Raw genomic sequence first — 19,208 nt, 5'->3', positions numbered from 1 at the left:
AGGGCCTCACTTGAGGACATAGAGCAGATCTGCACAACTTGGCAGTGGGTAGGGGCCAAAATAGGCTAAACTTCTTCGGGCCGTAGATAGGTTAGACTAGAGACTGATTGACCATGGCTGGTTGCCTTGGGTCACATGACAAACAGGAGAGTGTGAAGTAGCAACCCTACCTTTTTCTCCAGCTTCCAGAAATCCTTTGGCTGGCAGACCTTCAAGCTATATGTTGTGCAGGCCTGACCTAGAGGGCTTTGAGGCTGCAGGTTCCCCACCCCTGTTATAGATTGTAGAGTGCTTAGTGTACAATAGGTGCTTAACAAGTGCTTTGTCCTTCATTCATTCAATATAGTGTGAGTTCTTTTAGGGCAAGGACTACGTTTTATTTAGCTTTATATTCCCCACTATGCCTTATGCATGGCAGGTTTTTTATGACTAACTGCCTAGATGAATATATAGAGGTATGCTTTGACATTTTCATTCCCATTTAATCAGGGAAGGCCAGTTCTCCTAGGGAAGAGAATCTCCTTAAACTTCTATCTGGACACTTAGGTAGTATAGTGGATAGAACTTCAGTCCTGGAGGCAGGAAGACGTGAGTTCAGATCTGGTCTCAGACACTTGCTGGCTGTATGACCCTGGGCAAGTCATTTAACCCTGTTCGCATCAGTTGCCTCATCTGTAAAATGAATTGGAGAAGGAAATGACAAACCAGTCCAGTATCTTTACCAAGAAAATCTCAAATAGGTCATGAAGAGTCGGATATGACTGAAACAACTGAACAACCAACATACTTGCATCCGTAACATTTTGGTGACATTGCATTTTTTCTTTCAGTTTAGTTGTAGAGTCAGTGTAGTGCAATGGATAGAGTGCTGGGATTGGAATCATGAAGGCTTGCTGCTCATAATTGCATTTTCTACACATGCTAAAGACATACTCCATGCTCATCCCCCACCCTGCACCTTGAGCAAGTCACGACTTCCCTCTGGGGCTTAAGCAGATCCCTAGGATTTATGGACTCATTCATAGGAAGGAAATCACATCTCTTTGTTGTATTTGTATTTAGGTGTATTTATGGGTAGACACCAAACAATTTGGTTTTTTGTTTTGCTTTTACTTGCTGTAAGCCAAGAATGACATTGCTATCCATATATAACCCTTGCAATGTAACTGGTTTTACGTGTATTCAGACAGACCATAGATCAAATCCTGATTTTCCTCCCCTTGATTTAACTTATACTATAAAATCTGATCTAATAAGTCCATTAATTATTATATTACATCTGATCTTGGATGCCAACCTGATCAATCAACTAACAAATATTTATTAAGCTCCTACACTATGCTAGGTGCTATACAAGATGTCCAGGGAATCAAAGACAAAGTAAGACTGTCCTGTCCCTCAAGGAGCTTATATTCTGCTGATGAGGGTTTTTTCTTTCCTAATAAACTGCTCAAAGGAAATCATTTCCAGTAAGGTCATGAAGATTTTTCCTCTGTATAGGAGACAGTAAGGACAGGTTTCCAGTGTTATTCTTGGGTAAAATGACTGAGGGGGTTTCCCTCCAGGTCAAGTGTTGGGAGCTTGGGCCCATTTGTAACTCAACAAATGTCTCTCCAGCTCCCATGGCTTTGTGGCTTAGATACTACACGCAATGCATGTTCCCCAGTACTTTTTCCTCTGGTTTCCAAATACCCATTTATTTAAAGGGAAATAGAATCCGTATGTTTCTGATTCATTTACACTTAGCTCGTTAGCGTAGTTTTGTAAGAGCCGGCTGGCATCCAAAAAGTCTTTGGAACCTCTTTTTAGAAGTTGTGTTTTCCAAGTGAACAAATTTCTTTTTCTTAAAAAATGTATATATATGTATATGTACATATATATTCAACATATTTATATATTTTAGAAGATATACATATGTGTATGTATGTGTATGTACACACACATATATAATTTTTTTTATGCCGACTACAAAGTGTACCAACAAGTTTCAGCTTGGTTTGAAATATAAACCTCACAAGGTTAAACTGATGTCCAAACTTAGCATAATATGCTTTTTACATTATCTGTTTGAAAGCCAGTTGAATTCAGTTGACCTACTCTTTTCTGAAATGGTTTCATTTTCAAAGGAGACACAAGATGCCTCGGTTTCCTATCACTGCCTTGTCAGAGCACGGGATTTTTTTTTTTTCAGAGACAATAGGATAATCATTTGAATGAAATGAAAGTATGGAGATCTTAACTGCATATTTTCAGGTTGCTGGCTTTCTGCTGACCCTGTATTCATCTGATTTGGTGGAGACTTTTAGTGGAAATTGGTTAGCTCCTTGGTTCATAAAGACAGACTTGGGAAATTACATATAATCACCAAAACCTATACTCAACCAGAGGGAAAACAGAAAGAAGCTGGATTTGCTCTAACTTAGGATGATTTCTCAGAGATTTCTAATGAGAGGGGCACAAGTTCCACAGCTCCAAGAGTATCATTTTACCCACCGAGCCTTGATAGTAAACAGAACGCCAAGGCAATGCAGCTTCCTTTCCATTGTGTGGTTGGCTCCTTCTGGGTCAACAACTGTGCACTGCTCAGACTGTTTCAAGACTCAGGAGAGAATTGTCAGTCTGGTTCTTGAGGGAAACTGAGGAGATGAAAACAAACAAAGAGGTAATTTCCCCACGTTTAACAGCCACTCCATTTTCCTAAGTCTTTTAAGTTAAGTGTATTTGTGTTCATAGGAGATTTTAGGGCAGGATGCAGCCGACCTTAGTTTTGCGTAAATCTTTGAGCATAAGTGGAAAAAATAAACCTCTTCTGTTGTTAATGCAAGTCTAAAGGAGGAAAAGTGCAGCTTTAACTTGTGTCAGTGATGCTAACTGATATTTATACGGTGCTTTTAAAAAGAGGCAGGCTGTCTTGTTTGAATGGAGAACTGCCCTCAGAGTCAGGAAGATGTGGGTTTGAGTCATGCCTCTGACCCTCATGGGCTGTGTCATCCTCAGTAAGTCACTTTACCTCTCAGTGCTCTGGGCAACTCTAAGCATATGAGCTGGAGAGAAGGTGGTAACCTGCACTGATAGAGAAAGTTTCCTCATTGTGAATTCCTAATATCAATGAAATTACAGATCTAATCCCCATCCCTTTCCCTTATCTTACTTGATTTTCATAGCTGTGAGATAGGGACCACAGGCATCGTCTATATTTTTACAGATAAGGAAACTGAGGCAAAGCCAAAATGTGAACCCAGTACCTCTGACTCTAAATCTGGCACTTCTTTCATAATTGTATATGGCCTCCCCTTAAGAAACAGTTCAGATGGTAGAGGCTGGCTGGTTGGATTGTGTGTGTTCTGGTGAATTTCACGTGACAGTGGACATTTCCAGAATAGTGAGAGATGTTTCTACTTCCATGAGAATAGTGGAAATTTTTCTTTGAGCACTAACGCTTGACACTCTCCAAGGTTAAGATTCCCTCCTCCCCCAAGTTTTCCCATGCTTCAGTATTTTGTGCTGAAGAGTGCAAACTGAGATGAGACAGCAATGTGCACTGAATGAGTTCTAATTACATTTACCTCTGATCCTACCCATCAGGCATGGCTAGCCAATGATGCATGTTGATAATGGTGACATCCAATCCCTGAAGCTCAGTTTAGCTAAATTCAGCTAATGGAAGTACACTCCAGAAAGCTCATTCACCACTTTACATAAACTAGGGCAAACCTTCCTTCAGACATTGGCAATAAAGTCTCTTGTAATTGTGATTTGTATCTACATGTGGATCTGGGTAACACTGGTGCCATGTTGACTACTTTGAGCCTGGTTACTGTATTGCAATGGGGAAAATAAGGGAAAGGACAAAGCTTCTGTCTTATGATCCAGAAGACTGATCTAGATGAGGATGATGGACAATATGTTCAAAATGCACCCTGATTTGCATATGAAAGTAAAATTTTTAAATTGAGTGTGAAAATATGGGGAAGGACTGACCAATGGGGGCTCAGATCTGGGATTATGCACAGGGGTCCTTGTCTGCAGCCACTTGAGGGGCTGGTAAACCTGCTTCTGAAAATGAATGATGACATGAAACCGAGGGGCCTTGTCCTGGAGGCGATGCATGTTAAAAACAAACCTTTAATTGGCTGCTGAGATGGATCTGAGTGTGCATAGAAAAGGGCAGACCAAATTTCATTCTTTTTCTGATGATGATTGAGTAAAAAAAATGCTGTAATCCTCCAGGTGGAGATAGAGGCCTTGGGATGTTGTTTTCCAGCTAGGACCACTATATGGCATCCACAAAAATCTCCCTCAGTTTTTGTTTCTATTGTATTTCATTCTTTCCTGATCTTAGGAGAATGAGTGCAGGAGACAAAACTGATGTTTTTTGTTTTGTTTTGTTTTGTTTTGATTTTTTTTTATTTAAGCACCAAAAGAACTATTTGAGCAAGGTCCAGGAACTGGAGTCTATAACAGAGTTTTCTGGTAGCCAAGCCTGGAGAGAAGTATAGAGCCAAAGCCATGGAATTCAGCCCAGCAGTTAACCTAGCAGGCAGCAGAGACACCAATCACCAGGTACTACGGGCCTGGGGCGGGGAAGTAAACTTGGTGAGACAATCAATGGGACAGCCACTCTAAGTTTCCACCTACTCTTTCTTTGGAGAATGGTAGGGGGAAAAGTATGCCCTGATTTGGAGGGTAATATTTCTGTACTTTAGTTCCTACTGTATCTTTTCATTAAACATTCCTTTATAAAAACTTGTTGTTTTTTGGGTGTTTCAGTTGTATCTGACTCTTTATGACCCCATTTGGGGTTTTCTTGGCAAAGATAGTTTGCAATTTTTTTTTCCAGCTAATTTTATTGCTAAGGAACTGAGACAAACAGGGTTAAGTGACTTGCTCAGGTCAAATAGCTAGTAAGAGTCTGAAACCAAATTTCAACTCAGAGAGATGAGTCTTCCTGACTTCAGGCCTGATACTGTATGTACTATGGCACCACCTAGGTCATCTAGTCTCTACTCAAGGGCCTCTAAGGAGGGGGATCCCACCATTTTTGGAGATAGCCCATTCAATTTCGGAAGAGATCTAATGAGTAGGAAGTTCGGGGTTTTTTTTTAAGCAAGTTTTTTGTTTTTCCTAACACAAAGCCTATATTTGCCTTTTCACAACTTCTATTCACTATTAATGGTTGTGACCTATGGGGACCAAACAGAATAAGTCAAATCTCTCCTTGACAAGACAGCCCTTAAAATACTTGAGCACAGTTAACATGTCTCCAGACTCTCCTCTACTCCAGGCTAAACATGCCTATTTCCTTCAACAAATCCTCACAAGACATGGATTCCAAACTTTTCACAATCTGCATTGCCCTCCTCTGGATACTCTTCATTTAATTAATGGCTTTATTCAACAATGGCATCCAGAACTGAGTATAATACTCCAAATAAAGTCTGACAAAGGCAGTGTACAGTGGAACTCTCACTTCCTTATTCTTAGATATTTTTGTTGTTGTTTTTGAGGGCAGTTAGGTAGAGTAGTGGATGGAGTGCCAACCCTGGATTCAGGAAAACTCATCTTCCTGAGTTCAAATCCAACCTCAGACACTTATTAGCTGTGTGACTCTGGGCAAATCACTTAACTCTGTTTGCCTCACTTTCCTCATCTATAAAATGAGCTGGAGAAGGAAATGGCAAACTTCTCCAGTATCTCTGCCAGGAAAACCCCAAATGGGGTCAGGAAGAGCTGGACACAACTGAAATGACTCAACAACAACAACAACAACAAAGAAATAATGAATATAAATAATTCAGAGTATGGGAAGATGTATACAAACTCTATAGAGTGAATTACACAGAACAAGATGTGTTGTAATGGGTAGAACACTAGACTTGGAGTCAGGAAGAGCTAGGTTCAAATTCTGTCACAGATACTAGCTGTGTGACCCTGTAAAAGTTACTCAAAATCTCAGTGCCTCAATTTCCTCATCTGTAAAGTGAGAAAGTTGGACCCAGTGGCCTATAAGGTTCCTATCAGCTCTAAATTTATGATCCTACATACTCCATGACTATGAAAATGGAAAAGGAAAGAACACAAGAAGAGAAACTGCATACTATATAATTATAATGACTAGGCTTGTCACCAAATAAGAAAAGAAAAAACACACTACTTTCCTTCTTTACAGAAAAGGGAACTATGAGTGTGGAACATTACTTATACTGTCAGATTTTGTTGACATATTGCCAAATTTTTCAGAGATGCTTTTATCTCTATTTCTTTTTTTTATTCTTTGTTATAAGGGTTGACTTTCTGGATATAGGAGTAGAGAGCGATATATTTGGAAATGAAAGGGGTCTAAAAACAAGATATCAAAACAAATTAAAAATAAATGAATTGACTAGACTATATGATCTCTAAGGTCCTAAGTTTTAAATCCTGTGATCTAACCTAATTTCACTTTTTATCAAAATTCCTTGCATATTTTGCTAAAAATTGAAATAATTTATTTACTAATGAAGCTTTATTCTTTTTCTCACATCATTTGTTGTTGTTGTTCAGTTGTTTTTCAGTTGTGTTCAATTCTTTGTGGCCCCATTTGGGGTTTTTTTGGCAGAGATACTAGAGTGGTTTGCCATTTCCTTCCCCAGATCATTTTACAGATGAGAAAACTGAGGCAAACAGGGTTAAGTGACTTGCCCAGGGTCACACAGCTAAGTAAGTGTCTGAGGCCAGATTTGGACTCAGGAAGATGAGCCTTTCTGACTCGAGGACCAGCACTCTATCCACTGCACCACCTAGTTGCCCTTCTCACCTCATAATGCATCACTATTTTACCAGTGAAATTTAAGCAAGACTATCCTTTGGATGGCTAATATTAATCAATCAACAAGCATTTCCTAAGCCATTACTGTGCACTAAGCCCTGTCTTAAATGTTGAGGGTGAAGACAGTCCTTCCCCTTAAGGATCTTACAGGGAAGGGAGATAACATGTACCTAAAGAGATCTATACAGGCTACTTAATAGAATAGATACAAGGTAATGTTGGAAGGGAAGGCACACACCATTGGGAGACCAGGAAAGGCCTACTAGAGTAGGTAGCATCCGAACTGAGTCTTGAAGGAAGCCAAAAAATCTTAACAGGCAGAGGTGAGGTTATTCTAGGCAGGGGTAACAGCCCATGCAAAGGCCCACAAGTGAGAGATCGAGAGTTGTGTGTGAGGAATAGCAACCAGGCTGTTACAGCTGTATTGCAGCATGCATAGAAAGGACTAATGAGTAAGATGACTAGAGAGGTAGGAAGGGGCCAGGTTGTAGAGATTGTAAATAAAGCCAGGTTGTAAATACCAAGTGAAGGTGCATACATTGGATTCTAGAAGAGACAGGGAGTTCTTGAAGACCGGTTCTGCATTTGAACAAAAATAGATGATGTTCTTACGCCTCCTGGCTTCTTAAATTTTTATTTTACTTATATTTAAAAAAAATATCTAAGAGTGGAGGTACTTTGAGTTTAAATAATACCAGAAGATTAATTCAGCATAGTTAGCTACCATGACAACATCCCTTTAAAAGAAGTATGTACTTAGTTTATTGAAAATATCTTATTCATAGGCAATGGCAGGAGTCTGCCAAATAGCTTTAAGGTGTCCCAGGAAAGAAAAGAGAGAGGCATGTTACAAACAGAACTTTTAAAATAAGATTATCCTTATCCTGGAAAGGAAGGAATCATTGAGAGCAGATGGAATTTGTTGACTTTTTGCCATAGGACAGAGGAAGAAAAAGGTTTGCATTCAGTCTTGGTGGATGTGCATTGGCTCACCTGGATACATGGTGTTGATGGCTTTCTTGGAGGTCAAATGACATGGGCTTTTTGATTGAGCCTCTTTCGGAAACAAGTGAAAAATTTTAAGCAGGACAGCAAACTCTTGTGTGTCTCAGGGATAGCATTAGGCATTTCTACAGGGATGAGAATTACTTTGATTATTCTTGGATCCTGGGAAACAATCCAATTTCTTCATATTACTCCAAACAGGACCCTGGCTTTCCTCCCTGTGTGATTTTTCTTGGTCTCAGTTTCCTCATCTGCCACCTAAGGAGTTTGGACTCCATTTTTAACATACCTCACATTTTTTGATCCTGAGCATCTTCCTTGTTTTGTAGTTTGAGACATCATTATTTGAACAAGCTAACCTCTTCATTCCTTAACTGGATTCTTTTCTTTAAGAATGAGGCTTATGCCACAGTAGACTGTAGGAGCATTTCCCTTGTTCAAATAATGATGATGTTGATATTAATAATGATAATAGCAAAGATTTATATAGGCTTACTCTGTGCCAGGCACTGTGCTAAGCACTTTACAATTATTATCTCATTTGATCCTTATAATAGCCCTGTGAGATAGGTGGTATTTTTACCCCTACTTTACAGATAAGGAAATTGGGACAAACAGAAATTAAGTGACTTGTCCAGGATCACACAGCTAGTAAGTGTCTGAGTCTGGATTTGAGCTCACTGTTCGATCCACTGAGCCACCTGTTCAGTTGTTCAGTCATGTCTGAGTCTTCAGGACCTTGTTTAGGATTTTTTTTTTGCAAAGATACTGAAGTGGTTTGCCATTTCCTTCTCTAGCTCATTTTACAGATGAGGAAACTGAGGCAAATAGGTTAAGTGACTTGCTCAGGGTCACACAGCTAGTAAGTGTCTTAGGCTGAAGTTGAGTTCAGATCTTCCTGACTTCAGGCCTGGGCTCATCTAGCTGCCCGCTGAGCCACCTATCTGTCCCTAAATGTGACTGATTGGGTGTGAACTCACCTAGCCTGCTACCATATAGCAGGCAGATGCTGACTTAACTATCTAAATGAGATTTCTTGCTAGTATAAACTATGTCTGCTTATCTTTTGTCTGATGAGCCCATTAATATTTAGAAAAATTAGTGTATAGATTTCAAGGCTTGAATTTCAATCCATGCTGAGAATCATTTATTCTTTCCATTTCGTTGGGACTTAGAGAGATAATTCTTTCTTCTGGGAGGTTCAGTCCTTTTCTGGAGGAACCAGAAGTCGTGAGAGGGGTGGTAGTACTTTGCTTGGATGAAAGGCCATGAGGGGAAAAGAAAGAAAAAGTATTTGTTAAGTGCCTATTATGCCTAGGCACTGGACTAAGTACTTTACAATTCTCTCTTTTGATACTGACAACAACCCTAAGAGGTAGGTGCTATTATTATCCCCGTTTTATAGTTGAGAAAAATGAGGCAGTCAGAGATTGAGTGACTTGCCCAAGGTCACACAACTAGAAGTGTCTGAGGCCAGAGTTAAGTCTAGGCCTTCTGACTCTGGACTCAGTACTCTATCCATATAGTTCTAGGGAAGAAGAGAAGTAGAAGGTATGGGAAAGGATCACAAGGAAACGCATGAGATCTCTGCCCTTGGGATGGAGGGGTGGTGTCATTGACTTAAATCTGGAGCTTCAGCCACATATCGAAGGGTGGAATTTGACCTTGACAATGCATTTCCATCAGCCTTAGCCTTGATAGACAGCTTCTGGAAGGCATCCTGCCTTGGGGCTGCCAGGGTACAGGTTCCAAGTTGGCACAACTAGTCTCTGACTAATCAGGAAAAATTAATCAATGAGAATTAAGTGACCTTACATCACCCATAAAACTTCCTGCAGAACCTTTCGTGCCCTAGAGAGATACAAGGTTATCAAGAGAGAAGGGGTTACTTTGAACATGGTTGGTTGGTCACTGTTCATTGACTCTCAAAAAAAGAGGCTTTAACATTAATCAAAAGCTCTGTGTGACTTGTCTGAATCCTAATATTTCTAGGTGTTACTGTTGTGGAATACACTTAGCAACACACACACACACACACATACAGACTTTTTTTTTTAAATGTGTCCTTTGGTGGACAAATTGAGAATTTTTGCTTTGGTGAATGTATTCCCAGCACATCATAAAGGTCCTGGCACACAACAGGCACTCAATCAATGAACAAGCATTTATTAAGCACTTACTATTGTCAGCACCCCTACTATGTGCTAGGGATACAAAAAAAGGACAAAAGCACAACCACTACTCTCAAGGAGCTTACATTCTAATGGAGGAGACAATATGCATGTAAATAATAGTAACTAACATTTACATAGTGCTTAATCTGTATCAGGCACTGTGCTAAGCACTTTGCAATTATTATCTCATTTGATCCTCACAAGAATCCTGGGAGGTAGGTGCTATTATTATCCCCATTTTACAATTGAGGAAACTGAGTCAAATAGGGGCTAAATGACTTGCCCAGGGTCACACAGCTGGTAAGCATCTGAGGTCAGATTTTAACTCAGGTCTTCCAGACTCCAGGCCCAGCCCTCTATCCACTGCACCACCAACTGCCTCATAAAGAGGGATATAGAAGATATACAGAGAAGTTGTAAGGTACTTTAAGGGAGAAAGCACTAGCAGCTGTTGAGTTCTATTGAGTTAGAATGAATTTGCCTTATTTAGATTAAATCTGCACCAGATTTTCAGTTCAACAACTGGAGAGATGATATATGCTGCAGGGTCCTCTAAAATTCTGGACTAAGAAAACCAGGACTAGCACAGTATCCCAAAAGAATAGTGTTGCAATTATCTCCTGATATGATCCCAGATAGATTCCAGAAAGAAAGGATTAGTAATTGCATAAAATGAAGGCCCTTCTGGAAGAACACTTGACCTTAGGCAACATGTGTTCTATGACTTAGTGGTTAGATACCATTTCCTTTGAACTTGGAAATACCAATAGATTAGCTGGGCAAATTGAAAGCCCTACATTCTGCAGGATTTGAAAAATGGCCCAGATAGGAGAGCATGGCAAACTACATTGGTCTTAAATATTTCCGACATCTGGAGTCTGACGTTGAATAAAATAGTCCAGGGAATGGATCTGTCAGGCATGGATTACTTTAGTCAATTTGTCTTGTTTTCATACAGTGTGTTGAGTAGCTCTATTTTTATACACTTGGTGCCATGTCTGCTCTTCTATGGGTACTTACAAATATTAACAATGATAATAGCCAAGCAGACATAGAAGTGGTTATGACGTCTTGACCCAGAGGTTGCCTAACCACCAAACATAATTATAGTGATAGAAATGCCCAGGCATCTATTTAGCAATCCCCTTTCATAATGTTATGGTGATGGAGGGGCTTTTATCTAGTATATTTCTCTGAAAGAAAGGTAGTTAATTCCTGACTCGTGAGGTACATGTTCTTGCTTAAGTCCTCTGGAGAAGGAGCTTCCATAACTGAACTCAGTAACTTCATTCCACATGGCTTGCATTTTGTAATATAATAATTGCTAGTATTCATATAAGAACTTAAGTTTTGTAAAGCACTTCATGTATATTATTACATTGATTCCCCACAACAACCCTGAGAGGTAGGTCCTATTATTATCTCCATTTTATAAATGAGGAAACAGGCTGAGAAGTTAAGTAACCTGTCCAAGGTCACCTAGCTAGTAAATGTCTGAGATGGGATTTGATCTCAGCTCTGCCTGACTCTTAAGTCTAGCACTCTATATACTGGGCTGCCGAGCTCAGCTATTCAGAATCAAAACTTAGTTTGAGTACCTATCATAGACTTGACATTGTTAATGCCCGAGTATTTCTCTGCTTCTTCTGTTCCTTAGCCCAGTGATGTATGTATGTGAATCATGAAACAATGCAATCTCCAAAGAATCATAGTTATAGATGACCCAGAGGGCAATGGACAGATACATGGTGATTGTAAGTAGGCTATGGCCTGCTACCAATGATGGTCAGCATGCAAGAGATAATGTAAAACAGTAGTTCTTAAAGTGTGGTCCAAGGACCCCAAAAGGTCCCTCAGGACCCTTTATCAAGTCTGTAAGGTCAAAACTATTTTTATAATAATACTAAGATCTTTTAATTTCTAATATGGTATAGCCCATAGGAAACTTTTAAAATAACTTTTAAGAATTAAAAGGGATACTGAGATAAAAAAGTTTAAGTGCTACCTGTGTAAAAAATAGCCTATGGGACACATACTATTGGGGAAAGTAAGGGGTCAACCACATAGATCAAGAAATAACATATAGGGGCAGTTAGGTGGTGCAGTGAATAAAGCACCGGCCCTGGATTCAGGAGGACCTGAGTTCAAATCTGGCCTCAGACACATAACACTTACGAGCTGTGTGACCCTGGGCAAGTCAGTTAACCCCATTGCCTAGCCAAAAACAAAAACAAAAAAAAGAAATAACATAGAAAAACCTGGCACTGTACAGACATCTCCCCAAATGCAAAAAGAACTGAAGGAAGGTCTCACCAGTGCATTGAATGTATTCTTTGTAGAGTAGCTATGGGAAAACATGGTAAAGAATTGCAGAGGATGAGGAGGCATGGATGGGCTGTGACCTTTATGTTTGGGCAGGTTGCCCACAGTAATGAAGTCATGGATTTATTGAATCATGGAATCATAGAAGGTCAGAGCTGGAAGAGAGATCAGATGCCATCTAGTCCAGACTGCACCTGAGTAAGCCTCTCATTTATATCACACTTAATTATTGGCTAAGGTATTTTGCCTTTGCTTGGAGACCTCCAGTGAGGGGCAAATCACCACCTCTTGGGGCTCCCCACAGCACTCTTGGCTTGATTGAATGGTTAGGTAGTTCTTTATAGTCAGCCTCAACCTACCTCTCTGCAACGTTCTCCCCTCTGGAGCAAAGGAGAGCAGGTCTAATCCCTTTTCCACATGCTGTTGTTCAGCTGTTTCAGTCATGTTCGACTCTGTGACCCCATTTGGGGTTTTCTTGGCAAACATACTGCACTGGTTTGCCATTTCCTTCTCCAGCTCATTTTACAGATGAGGAAACTGAGACAAATAGATTTAAGTGACTTGCCCATAGTCACACAGCTAGTAAGTGGCAAAGGCCAAATTTGAACTAAAGTCTTCCTGACTCTAGGCCCAGTGCTCTATGCACTGCATCACCTGTCTGCCCTCTTTATCACATGAGAGATCTTCAAATATTTGAAAAGAGCTATCATGTTCCCCAAGTCTTTTTATCTCCAATTTAAACATCCCTATTTCTTTCAATGATTTAATAAATACTCATATCTCCTTATCTTTTTTTTTCTTTTTTTTTTTTAGGCAACTGGGATTAAGTGACTTGCTCAGGGTCACACAGCTAGTAAGTGTCTGAGGCCAGATTTGAACTCAGGTATTCCTGACACCAGGGCCTGTGCTCTATCCACTGCACCACCTAACTGTCCCTCTCCTGATCTTGATGGTCTTTCCCAACCTGGTTTCTCTGATCAATGCTTATCAATGGTCTTCCAAAATTGTTTTGACCAGAATTAAGTGCAATATTCCAAATCTGTCCAGACTTGGACACAGCATGGGGTAGTTATCACCACCTTAGTCCTAAATACCCATGCTTCCCTTAATGTAATTTGAGACTTAGCTTTTTTGAGTGCCCTAGTACAATATTAATTTATATTGAACTTGTGGTCCAGTGTAAGACCCCTACATCTTATTCATAGGAGCCACCTTTTGAAGAAATATATCCTGGCTCAGGGAACTGAAACCCAGAGTATATTTGGAAGTATTTGTTGCTACATATTCAAGTTGGTTAGAGTCATCATCCCCATTTTTCTATCATCCCTGCTGTCTGCCTTGGCCCTGTCTACAGGGTTTTCTGGGAAACCAAGGAATGGTAATTTCAAGATTTCAATGAAATGAAAAGTAGTTCATTGCCCTTGCATTAAAATTAGGTTTCCATTGTCCAGCATGATAGAGTGGTTTATGTTCCTTAGTTAGGAACTTCATATAACAGTGAGAGAAATTTAGCAGAATGGTATAGAGGAAAGAGTCATGGCAGGGATTTGCTCTACTACTAAGTTACTATATGTCCTTGGGCAAATCACTTTTTTCCGGACTGTTTTCCAGCACCACAGGGGCATGAATCTAAGGGAGATTCTCTTCTTTCTAAGTTCATGCTCAACATTAGACTAGTTCAGACTGAAACAGACACACACTTTCCCAGTAGGAAGAAGGGCAGTGATGTCCTCACTGGGCAAAGACTTTCTGGCATCCTCCCTGACCTCTCATACCTTCTAAGTTCTGCAAGACCTCTCCAAGGGTTCTATAAGGAACTTCTGGAAGTCAGGAACCCAGGCTCTGGGAGCACTTTACTGCTCTCTGGTTGTTGTTGTGGTGTTTGTCTTCTGTTTTCAAAGAGGACCATGACGTCAGGGAGTTGATGACATGACTTGCAATTGACTTTGATTTGAGTGAGGGAGGTCTGTGCAAGGTCAACAGCCTCACTTTCTCCTCCAGAGTCATCTGGGTCCAGTGGCCAGATATCATCAGGATGACTGGAGATGACCCAGGATATAATGGGAGACCCTGGCCCTTTTAAGCTAAGGTCTTTTCAGATTCTCCTTTTGAGTGAAAAAAAAATCAAACTGAGAGGGGAAGAGCCTCAGGGTTGCTGTCTGAAAGAGAAGCAGTTACTATTTACATTCACTGTGATCCAAGGGGGCCCAAAAAATAACCATTAAGTGGTGCTTGGGCAGGGACCTATTATTACCCAATCTACAAGCTCCGGAGTGAATGGGGTTTAAGGCTTGGTCTTTGAGAAAGAAATCTAGCCAGTAAACCCCAAGAAGTAGAAGGAGACAGAGAGGGAAAGAGAGAGTGAACAACTGTCCCTACCCCCTTGCTATCTCTCCTTCTTCCCTGGGGGTAAGGCACATATCTGAGGGGACTGGAAGGGGAAGTATTCCAACTCCTCTAGGTAAGGAGGAAGGAACAGAAGGATGAGAAGGGGTCATCCTTACCCTCCACCCCCAATGGAGCAAGAACATCAGTTATTTTGAAGGAAATTTCCAAGGGACCAGCCAATAGATTGTTTGATTAGTCTCATACCTTGCCCTTCTCTGAAGGTCAGTTTGTATATCAGTATCCATCAGGACTTCTATTAGTTTCCTCTGGTTTTGCCCTACCCTGGCATAATTAGCCATTTTTCAGGACACGCTCCCCATCCCATGTAGAACAGGAAGAGCTCGTGCCTAGGGACCCCATCTGGCTGGCACTGTCCGGCCCTCACCTTCACTGTGGCTTTAGAGAAGGCCCCAACTAAGTTTCCAGAGTTAGATTTTGCTTTTGATCAACCCAGCGCAACTCTGGAGATTTTGAGTGGTTTTATCAATGTTCTAGGTTTTCTTCTTCTTAAAAGAGTATAAGAGTGGAGTTGATTTACTCCACCAAACCACTGCATCCCACTTAAAGTAATTGATAAGATGCCTAATCAATCAATCAATCAATCAATCAGTTAATCACAATCTCAGCTTTATGAGGAGATCAGCAAAGAAAGAACAACATGCCTAAGAGGAAATTTTTGAACACCCCACTACTGGAAGAGAAAGACTCCCAGAAGTCAGGAGTTATGAGGTGACCCTTTGCCATTTGTACTTGCCAAGTCCAAGTCTCCTTCCCTGTCTACTCTGTGCACTCATAGGAGAGTAAATCACAGACTAGGGAGGAGAGACTTTTATACTGATTGTTCTTACTTTGCCTCTTTAGTAAATACCAAATCTGTTGTTGTTTTGGCCTTTGTTTTCTGAGAATACCGATGACATAAGGATGGTGATATCTTGACTTGCTAGTGAACGGGATTTAAGTGAGGCAGGGCTTGCAAAGTCACCAACTTCACTCCTCTGGGGCCATCTGGGTCCAGTGGCAAGACTGGACAACTGGAGATAGCCCCAAATGCAGTGGGACACCTTCGTCTTTTTAAGCTAAAGTTTTTCCTGGGTCTCAGTTTTTCTGAGACAAAGGCCATTCAGTGATTGAGGCTAGGTAAAAAATGAAACCAAAAAAAAAATGGCCTCTTTTATCTACTAAAAAAAGAAAAAAAAATCAATCTGGTAGAGGAAGACCCTCAGGGTTTCTAGTCAGAGCAGAAACAATTGCTATTTACACTCTATCTATATCTAAAAGCTACTAATGGATGGCTGGCTAAAATGATTCTCGAAACATAATCTTTGGAGGAAGCATACCAGTTGGGGCTTGAGCCAAGGGCATTAGAGAATCTCCCTCAGACTCCTCAGAGCTGACTCCCCTGAAGGGGAGACATGCTCTGGACTAGAGTCTCCTTTATGAGGATAGGAGTTGAGATAAAGATCCTCAAAGCTTACATGGGCTATGCTAAGAAGCTGTGTTTTGCAAAAAAGTTTTTGGGGGCTAAATAGTTCTTAGCTTGTAATAAGCATTTTTGAAGCCTCCTAAGAATTCAGTTTCACTTTTATAGTTTGAAAATTAGTTTTCCTAATCCTACTGGCTTAGAATGTATAGAACAGGTTCCTAAGGGAGCTACTAAAAAACAGTGCACACCTGCATCTGTACTCCCCAGCAAGCTGTTGCAATTCTTTGCCATGCTCTTTAGGACCAGAGCACTAGAATGAGGTCATTATCAAATTGGTCCCTTTTCTCTACTTATTGAGGCTTTCTTGAATTAGAAGGCACATTTTCAGTTTTTGGATTTGGTAACAAAAGCTGAATCAGGGGCCTATTATATAATTTTTGGAAAATGATAAGAAAAGTTGCTCTTTGGAAGTTTTTCCTTTCAATTATTTTCTCACTTCCCCTCCATACATCAGAAGGACTCTTCTCCAGGGAGCTATGAGAGCTCATGTATTGATTGATTAAGTGATTGATTGTATAGTGCAATGGAAAGAATTTTTATCTTTGAATATACTTGCATCTGTGCCTGTTGTATCCTCCTTGATAGAATGTAAACCTCCTAAGGGCAGGAATAATTTCATTTTTGTCTTTGTATCCTCAAAACTTACTAGTATTTAGCAGATGTCTAATAAATGCTTGTTAATTGATACACATACTACATTTGGAGTCAGAGAACTTAGATTCAAATTTTAACTTTTCCTCTTACTACCTATGTGAACTCAGTAAATCCTTGACCTATCCTCAGTTTCCTAGCTTCCTTTGAGTCCCAATTAAAATCCTGCCTCCTCCAGGAAGACTTCCCAACCCTTCTTAATACCAGTACCTTCCATATTTCCTATTTATCCTGCTTATAGCTTGCTTTTCATATATTTGTTTGTATGTTCTTTTCCCCAATTAGACTGTAAGCTCCTTGAGGGAAAGGACAGTCTTTTCTTCTTTTTGTATCCCCAGCACTTAGCACAGTACATGGCAAAGAGTAGGCACTTGACAAACATTTATCAATTGATTTGATTTTTTTAATCAATGAAATAGGAGGGTTATATGAAATCTAACATCTAAGGTCCCTTCCAACTCTAACTCTATGAATCCTATGACCCATTGGCACAATTGGTACCATTATTGGTGGATAATTGGTATAAGTGATACAATTATCTTAGAGTGATAGGACTTGAATTTAAACCTTGACTCTGCTACTTATGATCTCTACATTTTGGGGCAAGTCATTTTAGGTCTCAGCTTCCTCATATGTTAAAGGGGGGAGGTTGGATTAGATGACCACTAAAGCCATGTGTAGCTAGAGATCTATGATCTTATGAACTTTGGAGGAAATGTTGACTCAAACTCAAGCATTTGTGTGTGCAAATCTTTGCTCAGTTTCATCCACTATTACCATTTGCAGTACTGTTTCTGAACTCGGACTGAATTATAAAATTATATTAGCATTTGTCCAAATGTTATATAAAAAGGAACATAGTGTCTCAAGGGAATTTAGATGAATGGTGAAATCATTTGAAATGGAACTTTCAAAAAGACTTTAAAGAATCACCAAACTGTGTTGAACAAAGTAGATAGTATGTAAAAAGAGGGTAACCAATAGTACTCAGCTAAAAAAAGAATTCAGCAGCTTTGGAAGGCAGAACGATAGAGCTGCCATTTTCTAGTTTCATTATGCATTAGCTTTTTAGACATGATAAAAGTAGGTTCCTACTAGCCACTAGAAGGATATTTAAGATCTAAGTTGAGCAAAATGAGTTCTAGAATGTCTTCAACAATTTACACAAAGACCAAAGAGTCTTTGTGAAAATTGTAGTGATCACAATAGAAATTCCAGGAAACCCAGAAGATTTAGGGTAATCTGTTGTTGTTGTTGTCGTTGTTGTTTGTTGTTATTTGCCCTTTGTTCTTGAAGAGGACCAATGACATCAGGAAGATGATGTCTTGACTTGCAAGTGAGTTGGATCTAAGTGAGGGAGGGCTGTGCAAAGTCATGAGCCTCGTTCTCTCCTCCAGAGCTATTTGGATCCAGTGGCATGATATAGATCAGGATGACTGGAGATGGCTCTGAATTCAGTTGTAGACCTTGGCCTTTTTAAGCTCAGGTCTTTCCCAGGTCTCAGTTTTTCTGAGGCAATCCCCATTCTGTAAATCAAAGGGAAATCACTTGCCATTTAGATCAACTCATTTGAATGATGTAGGCAAAAAGAGCCCAATGTGTTGGACTCTTTCCCATTTTACCACCTTCTACTTCCCCCTTAGCCCTTAGCACATCCTTCCTAGAGGTATTGAGGATTATCTGAGAATTCATTAATTTACTGAACAAAAATTTGTTAAGCACTTACTATGGAGACAACACTGTGATCTTAAGTATTAGGGGGATATAAAATTTATATTAGACACAATGCCTGCTTTACGGTCTAATTAGTGAAGGTAAGATACAAATACAAATAACTGAAGTACGTAATATTATGTGATAGAGCTACACAAAAAATCACTATATGAAGACTAAAGGTAGGCTTTTCTTACTTAGCAAAGGAAGGTTTCATGGGAGAGGCAGCATTTGAGCTGGACTAGAAAATAACAGGTAGGTGAAGAGGGAGAGTTAAGACATTTTAGGCCTAGCAAAGAGTGTGAGCCAAAAAATGTAGGTGAGAAAATGCAGGCATATTAATGAGGCAGAGAGAAGGACATCTTGGATGAACCACAGAGGGCTTAGAAGGGAATATTATGGGATAAGGCTGGAAATCAGGATGGAATCAGATTGTGGAGGTATTTGACCATTTAATAAAGGAGTTTAAGCTTTATGGGTAGGCAATAGAGAGCCTTTTTCAGGACAGTTAGGATGCACAGTTCATAGAGTGCCAGGCCTGGAATCAGGAAGACCTGAGTTCAAATTTGGTCTCAGACACATACTAGCTGTGTGACCCTGGAAAATTATTTAATCCTGTTTGCCTCAGTTGCCTCATCTGTAAAATAAGCTGGAGAAGGAAATG

The sequence above is a fragment of the Vombatus ursinus genome, unplaced genomic scaffold (genome assembly GCF_900497805.2).
Source record: "Vombatus ursinus unplaced genomic scaffold, bare-nosed wombat genome assembly UNPS02014772.1, whole genome shotgun sequence".
In the NCBI taxonomy this organism is placed as follows: Eukaryota; Metazoa; Chordata; class Mammalia; order Diprotodontia; family Vombatidae; genus Vombatus; species Vombatus ursinus.
This window is presented reverse-complemented; position numbering follows the sequence as displayed.